The 18,554-nt window shown below is 46.4% G+C and overlaps 1 protein-coding gene and 1 long non-coding RNA gene across 4 annotated transcripts in view; one reads left to right on the top strand and one right to left on the bottom strand.

Moving 5' to 3' along the window:
• The window catches only part of LOC136573635 (uncharacterized), a 50,973-nt gene extending 35,650 nt beyond the window's left edge, over positions 1-15,323 (bottom strand). Inside the window, exon 1 of the long non-coding RNA XR_010785904.1 lies at positions 15,235-15,323. This is a non-coding gene — a long non-coding RNA (uncharacterized lncRNA). The remainder of the gene's footprint in view (positions 1-15,234) is intronic.
• Positions 1-18,554, top strand: part of SLC4A4 (solute carrier family 4 member 4) — a 319,472-nt gene that overhangs the window by 186,524 nt on the left and 114,394 nt on the right. The window lies entirely within an intron of this gene.

Raw genomic sequence — 18,554 nt, 5'->3', positions numbered from 1 at the left:
GTGAAGGTCGGTCGTATCGCTTTTTACTGTATTTATTGCGCTGCTTAAGACCATAAACATCAGCGCAAGACACAACCAAGCCAGGATTGAAAAGGCAATACGGCTTTAATTGGTTTCAGTTGTGTTGATCTCCTTGCAAAATTGCACAGTTCATTGCACAATTGCGCAGGTAACTTGCGTACCCCCATAGACTTTAATGGTGTCTTTGGTGCATAAATGTACACCAAAATAGAGCCTGTTGCAGAGTTCTTTTGTGTGCACGACAGTGAGAATGCACCCATTGAAAACAATGGGTTCTACTTTCTGCAAATTGCGCTCAAACACTCTCCAATAAGTAAAACCTAAGGGCTCAGTCACATAGGTGTTTTGACGCACAAATTTTGAACGCATCAGTTATGCGTTCAAAAATTTGCGTGACCGAAGCAGGCGTAACGGCGGAAAAAACACTGCTACCAGCGTTTATCTGCTCAAAAAGAGCGCTGCCCGCTATCCCCTGCTGCGGCTGTGACAGCTGCAGCAGGGGATTCCTTGGATGAGAAACTACTGGATGCTGTCACATCCAGGGGTTTCACCTGTGGTCAATAGGGCCGGCGGCTCCATTGACATACAGAGAACATCGCGATCCTCTGCTACAGCTGTGACAGCTGGGTCAGAGGATTTCTTCATCTCTGCGGGGAGACCCATTGTCACTGGACACTGTGACCTTTTCTCCTGCACTGCTCTGAGGAGTATTCAGCAGGCAGGGATTTAAAATCTCCGGCTGCTGAATGGGCTGCCTTTAATTAGCTGAGCACTGTAACCAATCAGAGGCAGCTCTCAGCTATTGAATGACAGCTGACAACTGCCTCTGATTGGTCACAGTGCTCAGCCAATCTGAGGCAGCACTCACCCATTCATGAATTCATGAATGGGTGAGTGCTGCCTCTGATTGGCTGAGCGCAGAGACCAATCAGAGGCAGCTCTCAGCTGTCATTCAGTAGCTGAGAGCTGCCTCTGATTGGTTACAGTGCTGAATACTCCTCAGAGCAGTGCAGGAGAAGAGTCGGCTGGACGCGGCAATGCCCCGGCAGCTGCAGAGAGGTGAGTATAGATTTTTCTTATTTTTTACACATTTTTAGGATGGTTTTCAGGGAAGGGCAACAGCTGTGGCAGAGGATCACAATCTTCACTGTATGTTCTCAATGGGGTTGGCACTGCTGCCGTCGGCCCCATTGGGCACAAGGTGAAACAAGGATGCTGTACATCCAGGGGTTTCACATGCACAGAACACCGGTTTGCCGCAGAATGCAGTTACATGCGTTATGCGAACCGATGTCCTATCATTTTCACCACAGGCGTTTTCCCACATGCAAAATTCGCACATGTGACCGCTGCTATTGAAAAGCACTGGTTCTATCTAGTGCAAATTTTTTGACGTGCAGAAAAACGCCCATGTGACTGAGCCCTAAGGCTACCACATACTGATAAATCAATGTACTTGTCAACCCATCCCTTCTGTGTGTAGGATAATTGTCAACCATGTATGTGCACAATCACAAAATCACAACACATTCTTACACAGCTGTACACGTGTTTTAGATATAGAGCAGCTAGAAATGCTGTGGCCACTATGCATATTTTGGTCTTTTTTCATCCCTTTACATGGCTTTTAGCCTTTTTGTATTTCAGATTTATTATAACTATAGATGAGCGAGTATACTCGCTAAAGGCAATTGCTCGAGCGAGCATTGCCTTTAGCGAGTATCTCCCCCGCTCGAGACTGCAGGTTCGGGTGCCGGCGGCGGGCACGGTGCTGCGGAGGAGAGCGGGGCGGAACGGAGGGGAGATCTCTCTCTCCCTCTCTCCCCCCTGCTCCCTCCTGCTGACAGCCACTACTCACCGCTCCCCAGCGCCGGCACCCGAACCTGCAGTCTCGAGCGGGGGAGATACTCGCTAAAGGCAATGCTCGCTCGAGCAATTGCCTTTAGCGAGTATACTCGCTCATCTCTAATTATAACTTTTTCTTGCATGCTTTCTGAGGGAGTAGGTTCTTCATGATATGATGTGACATTTACCCTTACTTTGGTGTGATTTCTACTACCCAGGTGTTCTATAAGGGGGTTAGTCTTGTGTGTGGCCCTTGACCCTTATAATGGGACCCCAATCAAGGATCGCACAGAAAAGAGTCTGACTAACGACAACAACCTGAACTTTACTTTACTCTAGGCGTTACGTTTATGCAGGGCTTATTCACCTACACTGAGTGTGAATGAACTATGTACAGTGTTCACACCAAAACACAATGGTCCTAAAAGGACCACACCAACAAACATAAAAGGGAAAACTATACCTAGCAACTTATGGGGGAGAGGACCCTGCTGTAGGGCGATCGTCCTAAGAAGAACAACCCTGTGTCTGGTACCTAAGGGTCTAGTCTGTCCCTAAACTGAAAGTAGGGAAGGGAACATACCTAGACAGATATAAGGTAAACCGCATAGGTTCTCAACACATAGATGTTGCATGCTCACCCCACACGCCAAAGAAGACATGGATTCTGATGTCTGCACACCCGCAGACGGAAGGTGATCCATTCAGACCAGACGTCCAAACACCTACGGTCAGAAGGGGATTCAGGCGTTCATACACCTATGGATAGAAGGAGATACAGGCATCTACACACCTCTGAATGGAGGGGATTCATTCATACCAGTCGTCCACACACCTACGGTCAGAAGGGAATTCAGGCGTCCACACACCTATGGACAGGAGGGGATTCAGGCATCTACACGCCTACGGATGGAGGGGATTCTGTCATCCACACACCTACAGATGGGTGGGGATTCAGGCATCTACACGTCTACAGACTGAGGGGATTCAGGCATCAACACACCAATGAACAGAGGGTATTCAGACATCTACACACCTACGGATGGGAGGGTATGTAGGCATCTACACACTTACAGGATGGAGGGGATTTCAGCATCCACACACCTACAGATGGGAGGGAATTAAGGTGTCTACACATTTACGGACTGAGGAGTTTCAGACATCTACACACCTATGGATGGAAAGGATTCAGGCATCCACACACCTATGGATGGAGGGGATGCAGGTATCTACACACCTACTGACGGAGGAGATTCCGGAATCCACACACCTACGGATTGGAGGAGATTCAGGTGTCTACACACCTACGGACGGAGGGGATTCGGGCGTCTATACACCTATGGATGCAGGGGATTCTGGCATCCACACACCTACAGATAGGAGAGGATTCAGGTGTCTACACATCTATGGACTTAGGGGATTCAGGCATCCACACACCTACGGACAGAGGGTATTCAGATATCTACACACCTACAGATGGGAGGGGATTCAGGCATCTACATAGCTATGGATGGAGGGGATTGCAGCATCCACACAGCTACGGATGGGAAAGGATTCAGGTGTCTACACATTTACAGACTGAGGAATTTCAGACATCTACACATCTATAGACAGGAGGGGATTCAGGCCTCCACATACCTACGGATGGGGGGGGGGGGGAGGGAGGGGATTCAGGCATCATTTTCCCCCAAATGGGCTAATTGGCTTCTGCCTCTTGGGGTTTTTGCCTTTCTCTGGATCAACTAGGGGTTGAAACAGGTTGAACTAGATAGACATTGTCTTCATACAGTCTAACATACTATGCTACTATGTTACACACTTACGGATGAAGGGGATTCCAGCATCCACACACCTATGGACAGGAGGGGATTTAGGCATCTACACACCTACAAATGGAGGAGATTGAGGCGTCTACACACCTATGGATGGAGGGGATTCCGGCATTCGCATATCTACGAATAGGAGGGGATTCAGGCAAATACACACCTACGGATAGACAGGATTCAGGTGTCTAAAAAACTACAGACGGAGAGGATTCTGGCATCCACACACCTGCAGATTGGAGGGGATTCAGGCATTTACACATCTATGGACACAGGGGGATTCAGGCTTCTACACACCTATAGATGGAGGGGATTTCAGCATTTCCACATCTACGAATTGGAGGGGATTCAGGCGTCTACACATCTATGGATGGAAAGGATTAAGGCATCCACACACCTATGTATGGAGGTGTCTACACTTACAGATGGAGGGGATTCCAGGATCCATGCACTTACGGATGGGATTGGATTCCGGCATCTACACATCTACAGACTGAGGAGATTCAGACAACTACACACCTATGGACAGTAGGGTATTCAGGAGTCCACACACCTATGGATAGGAGAGGATTCAGGCATCTACACACCTACGAATGGAGGGGATTCCAGCATCCACATACCTACGGATAGGAGGGGATTTCAGCATCCACACACCTATGGACAGGAGGGGATTCAGGCATCTACACACCTACAGATGGATGGAATTCAGGCATTTACACACCTATCGATGGAGGGAATTCCGGCATACACACACCTATGAATGGGAGGAGATTCAGGCAAATACACACCTACAGATGGAGGGGATTATGATGTTTACACAACTATGGACAGAGGGGATTCTGGCATCCACACACCTGCAGACGGGAAGGGATTTAGGCGTCTACACATCTATGGACTAAGGGGATTCAGGTGTCTACGCACCTACGGATGAAGTGGATTCCAGCATCCACACACCTACAGATAGGAGGAGATTGAGGCATCTACACATCTACAGACTGAGGACATTCAGACATCTACACAACTATGGACGGAAAGGGAAACAGGCATCCACACATCTACGGATGGGGGGGATTCAAACATCTGCACACCTACAGGTGGGAGGGAATTCAAAAATCTGCACACCTACGGACAGAGGGGATTCAGACATTTACACACCTATGTACAGAAGGGGATTCAGGTGTCCACACACCTACGGATGGGAGGAGATTCATGTGACCACACACCTATGGATAGAAGAAGATTCAGGTGTCCACACACCTACAGAGAGAGGAGATTCAGACATCTATCCAACAATGGATGGGAGGGGATTCAGGCATCCACACACCTATGGACAGGGGGGATTCAAACATCTGCATACCTACAGGCGGGAGGGGATTCAGACATCTGCACACCTATGGACGGAGGGGATTCAGGCGTCCACACATTTATGGATGGGAGGGGATTCACGCATCTACACACCTACGGGCGGGAGGGAATTCAGGCATCCACACACCTACGGATGGAGGGTATTCAAACATCTACACATCTATGGACGGGAGGAGATTCAGGCATCCACAAACCTATGGATGGAGCAGAATCTGGCATTCACACAGCTACAGATGGGAGGAGATTCAGATGTCCACACACCTACAAACAGAGGGGATTCAGACATCTGCACACCTGCGGATGGGAGGGAATTTAGGCTTCCACACACCTATGGATGGAAGGGATTCAGACATCTACACACCTACGGACAGGAGGAAATTCAGGCATCCACACAGCTATGGACAGAGGTGAACAAACAAGACCAAACATGAATTCCAGTCTGGATCCAGGCTAACATAGAGACTAGACTCAGATTAGACTCCTACAGAACATAGAGACTAGACTCAAACACCAAAAACAGACTACACCTATCTGACACAGCATAGAGCTTGACTCAGACACCAAACTAGATCCAGAGAGCTACACAGCACACATCCTCTCACAGACAGCTAGACTACAGAATGACCCACAACCAGGAATGGGTGTGACTGGTTTAAATATACTCACACCATGGCTGATTTGCCAACCAGGGGACACACCTTCCAGTCTACCAATCAGTCCATATGCCATAGGAAATGTTACAGCAGAGTGGAGAGGAGGGCTCCAGTGAGGTATTTCCAGCAGAAAATGACACAGGAACCTTTTGCAGTGACAGGTAAAAGGCAAACAGCAAAGTTGAAGGCATAGCCATATGGACTAGGCTGACAAAATAACATTTTACAGATGGCACACCTTAACACTAGAGCTTTGCTGAACCCACAGTACAGTCTCTCTCTCATCCCCTCCTTCCTCTACTTCTAATGGTCCAGAAATGCCCCAATGCTCCAGAGACATTTCCACGAAAGGTCTCAACTGAGATGGGTCAAGACGGCAGGGAGTTGTGTGCCTTGACTAAATATTCCTCTACAGCATTAGTGCAAGAATGAGGAGGAGAGTCAGGCATTCAGGAAATTCATTGGGAGTCCAGAGGATCTCCTCCTTTTTAAAGAGTCTGTCAAACATTCCAGGAGGGTTGGCAAGTATGGTGTAACTATATAGTATAACATAATCAGTAGTGAAGAGTTAAGAAGCACAACACCTACAAGCAGAATTGGTTATAGCACACAACAGCAAACAGTACATAACATATGTAACATCAATCTGCCAAAGCAGTTGTTCCAAAATCTAAAGTTATTCCCTATCCACAGGATAGGGGTTGACTTTATGATCGGCAGGATTCTGACCACTGTGTCCTCCACCGATCCCAAGAGCGGGACACGCAATGGTCCATGTTATTTAAGATTATTAGGAATATACAGTATGGAACACTATAGCTCACAAAACTATTTGGAGTGAAATCTGCAGCAGAATTTTTCTGAAAATCATTTACACAACAGAACTGCCTGTATGGTAGAGCCTCTGCAGCTTCTATAGCAAGGAGCTATATAGTCACCATACACTGCAATAAGTCTCCAGCAGATCCACGTGTACAGAGAGGACACAGAAGATACTACTTTTCTGTAACATAAATCAAAAACTTTAATTCATTCACAAGTTCTACTGATTTATGAAAGAAAAAGTATAATGTTAGTTACCGTCCAATCATCATTTTATAGTTTAGAATAAACTAAGGAGAAGAATTCCAAGATGAGCTGTAAAATAGACTTTAATCCCACATGACCACAAAAGATAAGTCTTTACAAAGTAACACATAGTTTGGACATTTTTGGAGATGTAATTTAGCTCTTACGTAGATAGAGTCACCTTGACGTTCAGTATTTCCAAGAAACCGAGGCAGGGAAGAAGCATCTGAACATTGGCTGAATCTAGTGTATATAAAGTTCATTGTCCTTCACAAAGCAACTCTTAACTGCACCCAGATGACTGGTATAATGATAGACATTAACATTGTCTAACCAATTACGTGTTACCGCTGGACATTTATCCTTGCTGAATACAACATACCTGTCGTACAAAAGAGAGTTTTATATAGAGAGCTTAATGTAGCTTGTAAAATTGCACACACTTTCTTCTATTTTGTATCATATGATATTTATCTTATGCATTAAATGTCATGAGCTTCATTGGCTCGCTGAGATTGTATTCCACATTTCTCAACAAATATTAAAATCTGTTCACAATGGTGTCATGGCTTTTGTCTATAATGGAAGCCATGACGATGTGCTTCATCCATTCTATGAGAGATCCAAGTTGTAACCAACAGATCTGAATGAGTTCTAATGGGGTCCATTGGGGTTAGTAGAGGCTTCCATCATTCGTTCGGTTTAAACGTGAGTCAACGATGAATGGAAATCATTCATTTTCAACAGAACTAATTGGCTTGTTCACTTCTCGTTGTGTTTAAATACTCCCTGCTCAGTGTATACATAGGAATATAGAACACTGAACGAGAAGTGAACGATTCTCAACAAGGATCTACCTGTCTAAACAGGCTGTGCAAAAGAGTGTCAGAACCGGCAACTCTCGGGGCCGCCGTGCCCGCACCACCGGTCCGGCCACCCGGGGTACAGGAGCACGGCGCAGAGGTACCCCGGTTCTTGTGATCTCCCCGGGCCGCTGTAAGACTGGTCGCCGCCGGGTTGCTAGGGAGGCAGCTGGTGCTTCTAGTCGCTTGACTACCAGGCTGGCTTCCCTGGTAACTGTCTGTGCAGTGAGACTGGGGGCGTGCCCCCAGCACCGCCCTGATTAGCCCTGCTGCTGTCAGGCTCCCCGCCCCAATCAGCTTCTGGGGCGGGAGCGCTGACAGCATTTAAATAGGTGTGTTTTCCTCTCAGGCCTTGCCAGTGTTAGTTTGGTCTTCCAGCTGCACCCGCGTATTCTTTTGACTCCTGTTTGTGACCCCGGCTTTCCTGACCTCTGCTTTTGGACCTTGACTACGTTTTTGCCTGACCCCCCTGTACTGCGTACCCTCCTGTTGCCGACCCGGATTGTCTGACCATTCTACCGTTGTTTGTCTTCAGTGTCTGTTTGCCTTCCCGTGTCCCGCTTCCCTAGTGAGGGTAGGGACCGCCGCCCAGTTGTCGCCCTGGGGGTTAGCCCAGGGGGGCAAGTAGGCAGGGACAGGGGTTGCGGGATATCTCAGGGACCCCCATATCCCGGACACTGTCCTGACAGTAACACTGGCCGAACGAAGGTCAGACCCTTGCATCCGCCCGGCAACTCTGAACCCCTCGATGGAGGCCATGGCAGCTTTAGCGAACCAGGTCCAGTTCCTTACGAACCTTGCCCAGGACCTAACAGCCCGCTTGCAGCGACAGGAACAAGCGGCAGCTGCAGGTCCCATGCAGCCCCCTTCCGCTCCAGGAACAATGACAGAACCTCGAGCCACGCTTCCGGATTGTTTCTCCGGAGAGAGAAGTCAGTTTTTCGCATTTAGAGAGAGCTGCAAGCTCTACTTTGATCTCCGCCCCCACTCCTCTGGTACTGAATACCAGAAAGTGGGAATTGTAATTACCCGCCTGAGGGGAGAGCCCCAAAATTGGGCTTTCTCATTACCTGCTGGCTCTCCCGCCCGACTATCCCTTGACGCCTTTTTTTCCGCCTTGGGTCAAATTTATGACGAACCCGACCGTGCCGGCTACGCAGTCTCCAAGCTTCTGGCCCTGCGCCAGGGTTGCAAGATGGCGGAGGACTACTGTTCCCAATTCCGCCAGCACTGTACAGAATCCGGGTGGAATGATGCCGCCCTAAAAGACCTATTTTTGACCGGTCTGTCTGAGGGTCTTAAGGACCTACTCGTGGCCCACCCGGAGCCAAGAACCCTGGAGCAAGCCATGTCGCTGGCTATTCGGGCTGACCGACGTTTGAGGGCCAGACACGCCGCTCGGACCACTCCACTCCCCACGCCCACTTCTTCTACTGACCCGACTTTTCCACCTCCCACCACCGAGGCCATGGAGCTGGGAGCCATGAACCCCAAGCAACGACGGGAAAATCGCCTGAAGAAGAACCTCTGCTTCTACTGTGGGGAGCCGGGTCACCGCATTGCAACCTGCGCCAAGAAGCCATGGCAGGGAAAACGTCCGCTCCTAGGCAGTTGTCCGGAGGACTGTCTAGGAGCCAAGGTACTCCCTGTGTTATCCAAAATGTTATTGCCTTGCACCCTAGAATTTCATGCTTTCCACCGTACTGGGCAAGCCTTTGTTGATTCTGGGGCTGCGGCGAATTTCGTTAACTTTAATTTCGTTGCTCAACTGTCCGGGGTTTTTTTACGTTTAGAGACCCCGATTCTGGTTTCAGGAGTGGACTCCACCCCCTTGCAAGCAGGGGTGGTTCATCTGGTTACCCCTGAAGTAAGGTTTACGATAGGAGCCTTACACGTGGAAACCTGCACCTTTCTAGTGATGAGAGATTTGTCTGTGGACGTCGTCCTAGGCCTCCCCTGGCTCCGGGAGCACAACCCGGTAGTAAATTGGGACACGTTGGAACTGGTAAAGTGGGGTCCCCGCTGTGCCAACCACCTTTGTGCGGTGAAGGTGGGAATCTCCACCTGCGAGGGGACCCCCCTACCAGATTACCTCTCCGAGTTTTCTGACGTGTTCTCCAAACAATTATCTGAAGCTCTGCCCCCTCATAGGGAATGGGACTGTAAAATAGACTTGATTCCTGGGGCCAAACTTCCTAAGGGCCGCATTTATAACGTTACGGTTCCTGAGAGAGAATCCATGAGGGACTATATCCAGGACAGCCTGGCCAAGGGGCACATCCGGCCCTCAGAATCCCCGGTGGGTGCCGGGTTTTTCTTCGTTGAGAAGAAGGATGGGGGCCTCCGGCCCTGTATTGACTATAGAGAGCTAAACAAAATCACAGTACGAAACCAGTATGCCCTTCCACTCATTCCTGACCTCCTCAACCAGGTCGCTGGTGCCCGATGGTTTTCTAAACTTGATCTCAGGGGAGCATACAACCTCATCCGCATTCGGGAGGGGGATGAGTGGAAAACCGCCTTCAATACGCCCCTCGGGCATTTTGAATACCTAGTTATGCCTTTTGGATTGTGTAACGCCCCCGCCATTTTTCAGGGGTACATGAACTCAGTGTTTCAGGATATCATGGGGGTGTTCGTGGTTGTATATCTAGACGACATTTTGATTTTTTCCTCCGACTTGCCAAGTCACCATACTCACGTTCAGACTGTACTAGCTCGACTCAGACATAACAAGCTGTTTGCTAAACTCGAGAAATGTGTGTTCGGGGTACAAAAGATATCATTTTTGGGGTATATCATCACGCCATGCGACTTCCAGATGGATCCTGAAAAGGTGAAAGCCATCACGGAGTGGGCCCAGCCAGGGTCGTTGAAAGCCCTTCAACGCTTCCTCGGCTTCGCCAACTACTATCGCAAATTCATCAAAGACTTCTCCGTGGTGGCTAAACCTCTAACGGACCTCACCAGAAAGGGGGCTGATGTGAGGACCTGGTCTTCTGAGGCTCTGAGGGCCTTCGATACCCTAAAGGCGGCGTTCTCTTCTGCACCTGTCCTAGTACAACCAGATCTGTCCAGCCCTTTTTTGGTGGAAGTAGATGCCTCTGAGTTTGGTGTGGGAGCGGTACTGTCCCAAGGTCCCTCCACTCTCACCAACCTCAGACCATGTGCCTATTTTTCTAGGAAGTTTTCTTCCACCGAACGGAACTATGATATAGGCAACCGGGAATTGCTGGCGATTAAGTGGGCTTTCGAAGAGTGGAGACATTTTTTGGAAGGTGCCCATCACCAGATCACGGTACTCACAGACCATAAAAACCTCACCTATCTAGATTCCGCTAAGAGGTTAAATGCTCGGCAAGCCCGCTGGGCCTTGTTCTTCTCTCGGTTCAATTTTGTTGTTACCTATAGACCCGGTTCTAAGAATGTCAAGGCTGATGCCCTGTCTAGGAGCTTTGGTTCTCCGGAACCTGCCGAGCCGGAGCCTGAGAGCATTCTCTCCCCTGGGGTGGTCCTCGCTGCTGTCTCCTCCGACCTTTCACCTCTCATTCACGCCGCTCAACAATCTGCTCCTGAAGCCCTTCCGGAAGGCAAATTATTTGTCCCATTGTCACTGAGATTGAAAGTGTTAGAGGAGACACACGCTTCTGTCCTAGCTGGACACCCCGGCATCAGGGGTACGCTGGAGTTAGTATCCAGACTCTATTGGTGGCCACACATGGCCAAGGAGGTACGGGTATTTGTGTCCGCGTGCCCGGTTTGCGCAAGGGGGAAGAATCTCAGGAGACGTCCTGAGGGTCCTCTTCTTCCCTTGCCCATTCCGTCCAGGCCATGGTCCCATTTGTCCATGGATTTTATTACTGATCTGCCATCCTCGCTGGGGAATACGGTCATCTGGGTAATAGTAGACCGTTTCTCTAAAATGTCACATTTTGTTCCGCTTTGCAAGTTGCCTAACGCCAAACTTCTGTCTGAAATGTTCATCAAGGAGATTGTTCGGTTACATGGGATCCCCGAGGACATTGTGTCAGATAGAGGGGTTCAGTTCGTCGCTCGCTTCTGGCGAGCCTTCTGTAAAAATCTAAACGTAAATTTGTCCTTCTCCTCCGCTTTCCATCCCGAGAGTAACGGACAAACGGAACGAATGAACCAAGAACTTATCCAGTATCTGCGACTGTTTGTCTCTGATAACCAGTATCAGTGGGCCCAGGTTCGTAAGAACCTTCAGGGTTCCCAAGAGAAACTGCGTAAATACGCAAATAAAAGATGTACCATCTCTGCACCTTTTGTAGTCGGGGAGCAAGTTTTGTTGTCTTCCAAGAATCTGAGACTCAAGGTTCCCTCCCTGAAACTTGCTCCTCGGTTCATTGGCCCATTTACTGTTTCTCAGGTCATCAACCCGGTGTCATATAAGTTGGCACTTCCTGACCCCTGGAAGGTCCACAAGGTTTTTCACAAAAGCTTACTTAAGAAGTATGTGACTCCAGTTCTACCCACCCAGAACCCGCCTCCTCCTTCTCTGGTACAGGGGGAACTGGAGTATGAAGTAGAAAGGCTGGTGGATGCCCGACGGGTTAGAGGTATGCTGCAGTACCTGGTCCACTGGAGAGGATTTGGCCCTGAGGATAGGACGTGGGTCCCTGCCAGGGACGTTCATGCGCCACGCCTAGTCCAGGCATTCCACAGGGCTTTCCCGCTTAAGCCCGCACCTGGCCATGGGGGTCCGGTGTCCCCCCGTAGAAGGGGGGGTACTGTCAGAACCGGCAACTCTCGGGGCCGCCGTGCCCGCACCACCGGTCCGGCCACCCGGGGTACAGGAGCACGGCGCAGAGGTACCCCGGTTCTTGTGATCTCCCCGGGCCGCTGTAAGACTGGTCGCCGCCGGGTTGCTAGGGAGGCAGCTGGTGCTTCTAGTCGCTTGACTACCAGGCTGGCTTCCCTGGTAACTGTCTGTGCAGTGAGACTGGGGGCGTGCCCCCAGCACCGCCCTGATTAGCCCTGCTGCTGTCAGGCTCCCCGCCCCAATCAGCTTCTGGGGCGGGAGCGCTGACAGCATTTAAATAGGTGTGTTTTCCTCTCAGGCCTTGCCAGTGTTAGTTTGGTCTTCCAGCTGCACCCGCGTATTCTTTTGACTCCTGTTTGTGACCCCGGCTTTCCTGACCTCTGCTTTTGGACCTTGACTACGTTTTTGCCTGACCCCCCTGTACTGCGTACCCTCCTGTTGCCGACCCGGATTGTCTGACCATTCTACCGTTGTTTGTCTTCAGTGTCTGTTTGCCTTCCCGTGTCCCGCTTCCCTAGTGAGGGTAGGGACCGCCGCCCAGTTGTCGCCCTGGGGGTTAGCCCAGGGGGGCAAGTAGGCAGGGACAGGGGTTGCGGGATATCTCAGGGACCCCCATATCCCGGACACTGTCCTGACAAAGAGTTAGCGGCGATGTCACTCACTTGTTCAAACGAGAAACTTCTCATCGAACAGAGGGAATTAGGATACTTTGACATGGCGTCTTTGCCTCCACCCTCACCCTGCCGTGTTTGGTTTTTGTCTTTTATTCAGCAAACTAATAGAAAAGTTTCACCCACGGTCATTTGTGCCTCAGCTAAAAGAGACTGACAGGGATGGAAACTTATTAAAACCAAAGTGGTCACTGTCTCATACATTCAACTCTCTGATTTCCTCCAGGTTTCTGCATAGAATGCGGAAGGAAACCCAAGACGGTCGGAAAGTGGTCAGTTGGCAACGCAAAGACTCTATTTCAAAGTAGCTTTACTGATTAGAGCTGTGTCATTTCCTCTCTTTGGATTGTAATAACTGCAATGGTAGTTAATTGGTTAATACTCAATATGTGCAAGATCACACATTCTTAATTAGAGGAAATTTCGCAATCACATTTTACGTAATACATGCAAAGCATTCTGTCTTTCGAACAGATAACCATTTACAGATTATTGTCATGTAATGGTTAATAATTATTGAACTTTCCTTCCAAAGAACTGCATGGCTTATATTTGTAGAATGTGAAGACGTAGGGCCCTGTATGTTGCTTACAACGGTATGAAAATCTTTGGCCTGTGTTGTACGTTACAAAAGTATGTAGATGGGGCGTTTTTTTTATATCTGTACTATTAATGTTGAAGGATTCAACTTATGTTGAAGCATACAATTGCCCAAAGTTTGGAAACTAAAGTTTGCCTAGAACTAAACTTATTAGCTCAATCTCCTTGTGTTATATTATAAGGTATCAAGGAAATAGAGCTCCAGGTTACTATATGCAGGGTCATTACATTATAGGACTGGCACAAAGGGGTCTTTCAGGCAATTTTTATTGATGACCTATTGTCAGGATAGGTCATCAATAGCTGATCAGATTGACTCCGCTACTTGAGACCCCAACTATTCAGCTATTCAGGGACCTGCTGTCACCGGCAAAACATACAGGGTGTGGACTGGAAGCAGATTGCTGTGGCCGCTGTGTAGTGGCTGGCATTAAAATCAATGACAGTTGCACCTGCAATTAGCTGTGCCAGCTACTGCACACGAGTCTGAGTGATCTGCTTCCAGTCCGTACCCTGTATGTTTTGCATACAGGGGGTGCCCGAACAGCTGTTTGGTTGGGATCCTGAGTGGTGGACCCTAGCCGATCAGTTATTGATGACCTATCCTTACAATATGTCATAGATAAAAATTGCCTTGAAAACCTCTTTAAGTGTCCATGGGAATATCTTTGATATACTCATCACTAAATACTAACAAAATCATGTTTCTTTGGTACTCATGAGCGAGAAGTGGATTCTTTTGACTCTGCAGCCTTTCTTCATATGGAAAAATACAATGAAGATGACTTGCCTCATCCGTATTAGTTCTGTAGACACATATTTTAAGGGATTGTCTCACAAAAACAGACCCTATCCATAGACCTTCTAAGGGCATATAGAAGTATAAGAGAGACGTCCCCTGCTTTGGACTCCTTCTATAATTCAGAAAAGAGCGCAACTTTCACTCTGTTGGACCCATTACATCCATATTTTACATAGTCAGACATTCATTTGAATAACCAGCATGTAATACTAACATAAATGTATGGCTGGTTGATACTTTATTTCCAGTTAATCTTTACGGTTCCAGGAGGCAGAATTGCTTATTTTATGAAGTACATAGTAGGTTGATAAATGCAAAAAAATGTTGTCAACATCATGTCAACTAAAGTTTCAACTCCATATAAAAACTTAAACTCTAATAATAGTAAAAACTTGGGAAATAATATAGACTTGTACAATCAGTACAATAATTGGAAAACTTTTTATTGGAGTCCTGATTTTCGGTGCGCTATAAAGGCCTCTGTATATATAAACTGAATGTCTAATTTTATAATCTCATCTAATCCAGATTACGATGGCCTTTTTTGCATTGATCAGTTGATATAGATATTATCATTAGGTGATTCAACTTTATTGACATGAGCTTTGTAGAACTTTTTAGAAAAACATCCATGCAAACGAATAGGAAATGGTGTTGAGAGCTACAGGAGGGAACATAAAGCATTGTAACTTTTTATAACAACTACTAAACATCAAAGCAATAAAATGTGGCATACTTACCCGCAATCTCTCTGGGAAGACATTCGGATTTGCTTAGTCCTTCATTTGCAGGCGCACAATACATCAAACACTCAGGGATAAGAGGTTGGCCAGCACTTCTCTACTTATTCTATGAAAGGTAGAACACAAGTAAAGGTCACAATCCTGAAAGAGCTTTGCACGTTTACGACCTGCAAACATTATAATCTGTCTCCATGAGCAAGTCATATGATACGCTCCAACTCAACAGCAATTCATTTTACTAATTACAGGTAGTCCCTTGTCGGATCGCTAGAATTGGTGAAATCACCCCAGGCTTTCTGAGATTCTTCTGAACAATTTAACAATAATTAACATCAGTTTTAATGTATTTCTAACAGCTTCATTAGCCTTACTCCATTAAAACCATGTAAATGGCATGTTAGATGGGCAAGAAGAGGGTAAATGTGCATTAGGCTGTAATTAAAGTTGTGCTTAGTAAAGAAGTTTGGTTATTAGGAAGCAAATTTAGATTCTTCACAAAATTAGTTTTAGTTGGAACAAGTGACCACTTTGGACACATTGCTGCAATTAAGGTCAGCATAACATGAAGTCACACAATCCATGTCCCTGAATGTAAGATTGTGTCTAGCCGCTTTCAGTGTGTACCGGTAACATTATGTGATTTTGTGTAATATGAAGTATTGTCTATTACGTGATGTTTGCATTCAGAGATCTCTTCAGGGATCTAAAAGAAGGACATGTGTAACAATGAGATTTGCCATGAGGACCCTGCAGAGAGGGGTCTCTATTTCATTGTTAGGTTGAAATCTCTGCAACACTTCTTTCTTCAAAGGCCCTGCAACATTAGCAAAGTGAAAGGTGGAGTCATAGACAGGGATAGGTGATAATGAAGTACCAGATTCTCCACTGTAGTGGAAAAGATTTATATTTGACTATTTTGGTTTGTCATGAATGCTCTACATATCTCCCTCTAGAGAACTGCAAGAAACTGTATCTATAATCACTATTATTATTACCATTATAATATGTAGATGTCGATAGTAGAGAAAAGCAGCTATTTTGGTATTATGGGGTAAGATATTGGAGTTGCTTGTTCAACTCTGACCAAGGGCACCATCTTGGTGGCTTTTTCACCTTTCCTTGGCATTTTTTCGGGAGGTGGAAAGTTCTCCTGCAGAGAGTCTTCAAACAGAGGCTTGATAGACATCTGTCTGGGATGATTTAGTGATCCTGCATTGAGCAGGGTGTTGGACCAGATGACCCTGGAGGTCCCTTCCAACTCTGCCATTCTATAACAATAGGGTGATCAATGAGTTGAACAGTTTGTCATGGGAGGGGGTGAGTTCTCCTTCAATTGAAGTCTTCGAACAGAGACCTGACATCTGTCTGGGATATTTTAGTGATCTTGAATTGAGCAGGGAGTTGGACCCGATGACCCTTAAGGTCCCTTCCAACTCTACCATTCTGTGATACTAGGGTGATCAATGAGTGGAACAGGATGCCATGGGAGGGGGTGAGTTCTCCTTCAATGGAAGACTTCAAACAAAGGCTGGACAGACATCTGTCTGGGATGATTTAGTGATCTTGCATTGAGCAGGGAGTTGGATCTGATGGCCCTGGAGGTCACTTCCAACTTTACCATTCTAGGATTTTATATTGTTTTTGTAATGACAGATAAATGCATAAGTAAAGGGCTCTTTTGGTATCTAAAAATTGGCGATAATCAATCACACAGCATTCTGTATACACAGTCTAAAGCTACATTACTAAAGTGTTGAAGGCATCAAGATCACTAACAATATTTAGACATTGACCAGGCAAGTTACCTTTTCTTCCTTGAATATCAGAAAGCACAGTGTTTATATAAACTGGCCAAAAACAATAGTCAGTGGTCATCGACAATGCAATATAACATACTCTCTTTTTCTCTTTGAATAAGGATTGAAATTGACTTTTTGCTCCGGATAATAGATTGGTTCTCCAGTGCTGGTCTCTGACTGCAGGTTGTTTCCACAGCAAAGAACCATGCAGAGTGTAGGGCACAGAAAGAAATGCTTACAGTGGCAGCTGATGGGGTACTCGAATACATATAGAATAAAGAGAAGTAAAGGATGATGGAGATAGCAAATATATTATGTTATGTGGACACTATGTCTAGTATATTTGTATTAGCACTGTAGTAGATGTAACTAAATACTTTGTGGGCACTGCTATGTGGTTGATACAAATTTATGGTCAATTCTGGCCAATTCCTGTTATGAATTTGTCATTGTGCCCTTGCCCTCAGAAATGTATAGATTTAGCCCTATTCAATGGGAAAATCTGCATTCAGAATTACCAATATGGATTTGGTGCAGAATCCACATCAAGAAGTGACATGGCACTACATTATTCTTTTTGTGCATTGATTTTAAAGCCTTCCTGCATAGACTTTAGGAGTAAATTGCCATTGAAATGAATGGGACACTTAGCTGGTACAGCTTTTCTGTGCACTGTGTGGCAAAAATCCATCATGTGAACATACCCTAATAAAGGCTTGTTTTGAGCTTAGCTGTGCAGCTCACTCAGTTCCTTGTACACCAATGGTGTAGGTAATTTGTATAGGAGGTTCTTGAAGAATTTATTCAGCATCTTCACATTCTGTCACATAGAAACATGGAATCTGACTTTTTGCTGTATTTTTGCTTCAGGATTCTCTGTAATTTCTGGGATACTTTAATGTGTAAATACAACATGATAATTAATTCCTATTTAGCTGCGCTTAAACATCTCATGAATTGTTTTTCACAAGAATAAAGTGCCAAAAGTATGTGTATATATATATATATATATATATGCACTAGCTGATATACCCGGCTTCGCCCGAGTTAATTTGGTACTGGTGTTTATCTGGTGTTCACACGGAAAATCTTATGAAGTCATGGTTACTTTAGAGATACCGGAAAAACATATGTTCACCATTTTGCGTTCTCTGCGTTACCCAGGAAACACCACAGGGAGGTAACCATGCGATGTTTCCTTTATATAAAATTACATCAGGAAGTGAGAGAATTAAATTTTGTACGTAAAAAGTGGACACCAATTCTTTTGCGCTTAGAATTGAATAATCGAGTCGGGACCCATTAACTTTTCCTATTTATGACATAATCAATGCCCATTCCAAATTTCATGTTTCTATGACACCAAGAAGTGAGAGAATTAGATTCCGTATGTAAAATTTAGACGCTAGTTCTTTTGCGCTAGAATTGAATAATCGAGTTGGGACCCATTAACTTTTCCTATTTATGACATATTTAATGCTTATGGCAAATTTCATGTTTCTATGACATTGGGAAGTG

The sequence above is a fragment of the Eleutherodactylus coqui genome, chromosome 7 (genome assembly GCF_035609145.1).
Source record: "Eleutherodactylus coqui strain aEleCoq1 chromosome 7, aEleCoq1.hap1, whole genome shotgun sequence".
NCBI classification, from domain to species: domain Eukaryota; kingdom Metazoa; phylum Chordata; class Amphibia; order Anura; family Eleutherodactylidae; genus Eleutherodactylus; species Eleutherodactylus coqui.
This window is presented reverse-complemented; position numbering and strand designations above follow the sequence as displayed.